General features: G+C 41.6%; 1 pseudogene; it reads left to right on the forward strand.

Annotated features, from left to right (window-relative positions):
* The first annotated feature begins 635 nt into the window (after window positions 1-635).
* LOC118588523 lies at window positions 636-1,567 on the forward strand (annotated as a pseudogene).
* Window positions 1,568-6,390: the final 4,823 nt, after the last annotated feature.

Below are 6,390 nucleotides of genomic sequence, written 5' to 3' on the forward strand. Positions count from 1 at the left end.
TGAGATCCTGCCTATAAAAAAAAAAAAAAAAAAATGAAAAAGAAGGAAGGAAGAAAAAGAGGAAGAAAGACTTAAAGAGGTATAAACATTAGGTTTCTTGATATTTTAAAAATGGCAATAAGATATATTAACTTAAGGAACCTTTCCCCAGCACATTAAGTGAATAAGGATAATTGGATTTTAAAAAAATGAAAATGTGAACACCGAACACTCTAAGGCAATTGTGTTTGCTTGGGGATATTTGGGGTGACTTTCCCTCTCAGTACACTTTTCTGCATTGTGTGTGTGTGTGTGTGTGTGTGTGTGTGTGTTATTATATAGTTGGAAATGTAGGTCATGAGTAAACACTTGCCTAGCACACACAAAGAATGGACTCAGTCTTGGTCTGATACTATTGTAGGGATGGGGTTGGCAAAGCCTTGTTATATTGTTAAAGCTGACTTTAGCCTCCTAGGCTCAGTTTATTATCCACAGCAGCCTCTTGAGCAGCCGAGATTACAGGCAAGTGGATCACACCTAGCTCTAAGTTACTTTTAATACTAGGAAAGCAGTTGGCTTTGTTTATGCACATTTTCCATCTAATTAAGAACACTTGGAAAGCATTTCTTGGTGCTCACATTGCAGAAAATTGGGAAATGGATGGAGGCAACCAGAGCAGAGACTCCTACTCCTGGGGCTCTCAGAGGTTCCCGAGCATCAGCGCATCCTGTTTTGGACTTTTCTGTCCATGTATCTGGTCACAGTGGTGGGGAATGTGCTCATCATCCTGGCCATTGTCTCCAACTCCCACCTGCACACTCCCATATATTTCTTCCTGGACAACCTCTCCTTCACTGACCTCTTCTTTGTCACCAACACAATCCCCAAGATGCTGGTGAACCTTCAGTCCCAGAACAAAGCCATCTCCTACACAGGATGTCTGACTCAGCTCTAATTCCTGGTGTCTTTGGTAGCCTTAGACAACCTCATTCTGGCCGTAATGGCATATGACCGTTATGTGGCCATCTGTCGTCCCCTCCATTATACTATAGCCATGAGCCCTAAGCTCTGCATCTTGCTCCTCATCTTGTGCTGGGCCCTATCTGTCCTTTATGGCCTCATCCACACCATCCTCATGACCAAAGTAACCTTCTGTGGATCTCGGAAAATCCACTACATCTTCTGTGAAATGTATGTCCTGCTCAGGCTTGCATGTTCCGACACACACATCAATCACATGGTGCTGATCGCCACAGGCTGCTTCATATTCCTTGCTCCTTTTGGATTCATGATCATATCCTATATCTGGATTGCCAGAGCCATCATCAGAATTCCCTCCGCCTCTAGCAAGTACAAAGCCTTTTCCACCTGTGCGTCCCATCTGGCTATAGTGGCCCTCTTCTATGGGACACTTTGTATGGTGTATCTGCAGCCCCTACACACCTACTCCATGAAAGACTCAGTAGCCACAGTGATGTATGCAGTGGTGACACCCATGATGAACCCTTTCATCTACAGCCTTAGGAACAAGGACATGCATGGGGCTCTGAAAAGACTTCTAAGGAAGCTGATTCAGAGGTTAACATGAGAGTTGTTTTGAGAAAAGAGAAATGAAATGGAATGCATATATCCTTCATTGTGTGCAAAGTGTCATCCTATGGATTAGCAGGAGTGTTTGGACACAGATCCAGCTCTGAATGGAACCTATGTGATGTTGGAAAGACATGTAAGTACATCCCTGCCTCTGTTGCATCTCAACAGTTTTGGTAATAAATAAAGTCACACTAATACCAATACTAGAATATTTCAAGGAGGCGCACATTCTCAGCCTTATCCAGATATAGCCAGTTATGATACAGAGATATCTCTCATATTGTCTTGAATACATCAAATGCCCAGATAGAAAATGGTGACTGATTAGAAGGTTGGTCACTGGGCTATGGTTATTTGGAAGAAATCCTTTAGAAATGAATCAACAGAGTCAGACTATAGAGAGCAAATTTCAGTTGATGTGGTGGACATTCTGCTATTCATCAACATATTCTATTGAATATGTTGAGTGTCTCTTAAAACCTTCAAACCAGGTTACAAGCATGAATGTGGAGTTCATAGCCAATCATGAGAAATAGGTAAACTTGTATGTAAATTAACCTAACTCATCAGTTAAAATGCAGTGTTTACCATTCTGATTTAAAGATGTGTCTTTCTTTTTAAAAGAAAATTCTATTTAGCTCTATAGCCCATTTTTTAATTGAACTGTTAGGTATTTTGATGTCTTGGGCTGTTAGGTATTTTGATGTCTAATTTCTTGAGTTCTTTGTATATTCTGGAAGCCTTCTGTCGGATATGGGGTTGGTGAAGATCTTTTCCCATTCTGTAGGCTGTTGTTTTGTCTTATTGATGGTGTCCTTTGCCCTACAAAAGCTTCTCAGTTTCAAGAGGTTCCATTTATTAATTGTTGCTTTTAGTGTCTGTACTACTGGTGTTATATTTAGGAAGTGATCTCTGGTGCCAATGTGTTCAAGACTACTTCCTACTTTCTCTTCTATCAGGTTCAGAGTAACTGGATTTATGTTGAGGTCTTTGATCCACTTGGACTTAAGTTTTGTACACAGTGACAGATATGGATCTATTTGCAGCCTTCTACACATTGACATCCAGTTATGCCAGCACCATTGGTTGAAGATAACTTTCTATTTTCCATGGTACAGTTTCGGCTTCTTTGTCAAAAATCATATGTTCATAGGTGTGTGGATTAATGTCAGTGTCTTCAATTTGATTCCATTGTTCCACATGTCAGTTTTTATGCCAGTACCAAGCTGTTTTTATTATTGTAGCTCTATAGTAGAGCTTGAAGTCAGGATTGTGATGCCTCCAGAGGTTGCTTTATTGTACAAGATTCTTTTAGCTATCCTGGGTTTTTTTGCTTTTCCATATGAAGTTGAGTATTGTTCTTTCCAGGTCTGTGAAGAATTGTGTTGGGATTTTGATGGGAATTGCATTGAATCTATAGATTGCTTTTGGTAAGATTGCCATTTTTATTATGTTAATTCTACCTATCCATGCGCATAGGAGATCTTTCCATTTTCTGATATCTTCTTCAATTTCTTTCTTCAGAGACTTAAAGTTCTTGTCATACAGGTCTTTCACTTGCTTAGTTAGAGTTACCCCCAAGATATTTTATATTATTTGTGGCTATTGTAAAGGGGATGTTTCTGTGATTTCTTTCTCAGCCCTCTTATCATTTGTATATAGGAGGGCTACTGATTTTTTTTAGTTAATCTTGTATCCTGCCACATTACTGAGGGAGTTTATCAGCTGTGGGGGTTCCCTGGTAGAATTTTTGGGCTCACTTATGTACACTATCATATTGTCTGCAAATAGAGCTAAACAGAGAATTCTCAACAGAAGAATCTCAAATGGCCGAAAGAAATTTAAGGAATTGCTCAACAATCTTAGTCATCAGGGAAATGCAAATCAAAACAACTCTGAGATATCATCTTACACATGTCAGAATGGCTAAGATAAAAAACACTGAAGACAGCTTATGTTGGAGAGGATGTGGAGCAAGGGGAACACTCCTACTCTGTTGGTGGTAATGAAAACTTGTACAACCACTTTGGAAATCAGTATGGAGATTTCTCAGAAAATTGGGAATCAACCTTCCTCAAGACCCAGGTCTACTATTCTTGGACATATACCCAAGGAATGCTCAATAATACCACAAGGACACATGCTCAGCTATGTTCATAGGAGCATTATTTGTGATAGCCAGAACCTGGAAACCACCTAGATGCCCCTCAGCTGAAGAATGGATAAAGAAAATGTGGTACATATACACAATGGAGTACTACTCAGCAAAGAAAAACAATGACATCATGAGGTTTGCAGGCAAATGGATGGAACTAGAAAATATCATCCTGAGTGAGATAACCTAGACTCAGAAGGACAGACATGGTATGTACTCACTCATAAGTGGATACTAGATATAAAGCAAAGGATAACCAGACTGCAACCCACAGCTCCAGGGAGATTAGCTAGTAAGGAGGACCCTGGGAAGGACGCATGCATTGCCCAGTGATGGGGAAATGGATGAGATCTACATTAGCAAACTGGGAGTGAGGGGGTGGGTAATGGAGGGCAAGGGACAAGGGATGAAAGCTTAGGAGAGTGGGAAGTTTGAGCTGGAATGGAAACATAATGGGAGAGCAAGGAAAGAGATGCCATGATAAATGAAGACACCATGGGAATAGGGAGAAGCAGAATGCTAGGGAGGTTCCCAGGAATCCACAAGGATGACTCCACCATAGACTATTGGTAATAGTCAAGAGGGTGCCTGAGCTGGCCTACTCTAGTGATCAGATGGCTGAATACCCTAACTGTCATCATAGAACCCTCATCAAGTGACTGATGGAAGCAGATGCAGAGATCCACGGCTGAGTCCCAGGCAGAGCTCCAGGAGTCCAATCGATGAGAGAAAGAAGGGATTCTATGAGCAAGGGATATCGAGACCATGCCTGAAAAAAAAGTACAGAGACAACTAGGCAAACTAGTGTAAACATATAAACTGTGGACCAATAGCTGAGGAGCCCTCATGGTACTAGACTAGGCCCTCTGGATAAGCGAGACAGTTATTTAGTTTGAACTGCATAGGAGGCCCCCAGGCAGTGGGATTGGGACCTGTCCCTAGTGCATGAGCGGTTTTATGGAACCTAGTGCCAATGGTGAGACACTTTGTGCAGCCTTGATGCAAGAAGGAGGGCCTTGGACCTGCCTTAACTGAATGTACCAGGCTCTGCTGACTCCCCATGGGAGACCTTGTCTTGGAGGAATTAGGAATGGGGGGTGGGTTGGGGGGAAGGCTGGGAGGAGGGAGGACAGGGAAATCTGAGGTTGATATATAAAATGAATAGAAAATCTCTTAATAAAACTTATTTTAAAAAAAAAAAGAAAATGAAAATTCTAGGGCTGGAGAGATGGCTTACTACTTAGCGGTTAAGAGAACTTTGTTGTTCTTCTAGAGGAACTAGATTTAATTCCCACAGCACACAACTACCTGCAACTCAGTTTCAGGGAATCCAACACCCTCATCTGGGCTTTGTGGAAACCAAGCACAGATATACATGTAGGCTAGACATTCATTCACATAAAATTAAAATAATTCAATCTTTTAAAAATAAATAAATGAAAGAAAAGAAAAAAGATGCTACAGCCGAGGATGGAGCTCAAGGCAGAAGAACACTTGCAAAGCACATATGAGGCTATGGTTTGTAGTAAAAGAGGGAGGGGAAGAAATGGGGCAGGGAACTAAATCAGATACACAACAAAGCTTGGAAGTAAATTGTTACAAATGGGGTCACCTTTTGAAAAGACACAGTATCTTAAGTAAAATGTTGCCATAGTAACATCATACAAGAGACTTCAAACAGCAAAGAGAAGGCTGATGTCAGCAAGATCATAGAATAAAAGTTTCCATCCCTCTGACCTATATTACCAACTAGCCATCCAGGAAAATGTCACCAGTGCCCCAGATCCAACCTGAGTTTGCAGCAGCCCTGCTAAAGCCTAAGAAGAGAAGAGCAGGATGGGTATGGAAAATTGGGAGAAAAATGGTCTCTTTACATCTCCACCCAAGCCAAAACAATTTAGAAAGAGATCCCCCTCAACCTGTAAGTTCTCCCATAGGGCAAAAAATAAACAAACCATTTGTTCTACAGCCTCAGTCTTCCAGGAATGCCATCCAAGAGGACCTCAATCAGGCCTCATCCAGACCTGTGCACCTCCAGAAGTACCAGGCCTGCTGAGTGGCTCACTCAGAATCTCTAGCTGGGCTGGGTGATGAAGGAATTTTCCTGTCAATGTCAGTTGGCACAGCCATATTGGATGGGAACAGCAAAAGTCATAAAGCCAGAATAGCTGCTTGACAAAGATCCAACAAAGCTGAGCTGCATGACAGCCAGTGTGCCTCTTTTGGGTTTAGTCTCCACATGTTGCATCCTTGGGGGTCTTTTAATATTTGTACAGTTCGGCTATATTGGATTGTTGGAAAATTTCTTATGAATCATTTGTGCCTTCTCCCAGGAGTACTGCTTCTAAGCTTCCCTAGCAAAATCCCAAGAATAGTACCCCTCCCAATTTTAGGGAGATATCTAAGACTTGAAGGTCTTCCTTATGCCTTGGAGGTTGTGACACACATAAAGAAACCAGAGGTCTCTTTATGAGGCCATGAGATATTCTGAAAACTCAGGAAGAAGATAATCAAAACAAAGTAAACTTAAATCGTCAACAAGATTTGGTGGACTAGAGGAGTTGGCCACAGATCAGAGTGCAAGCCTCTTCCCACTATTCCCTCAGGCGATTACGTGACATCTACAGCAGCAAACTTAGATGACCTGAAGTTACCTCTGCCCT

Source organism: Onychomys torridus, chromosome 8 (assembly GCF_903995425.1).
Source record: "Onychomys torridus chromosome 8, mOncTor1.1, whole genome shotgun sequence".
Lineage (NCBI taxonomy): Eukaryota > Metazoa > Chordata > Mammalia > Rodentia > Cricetidae > Onychomys > Onychomys torridus.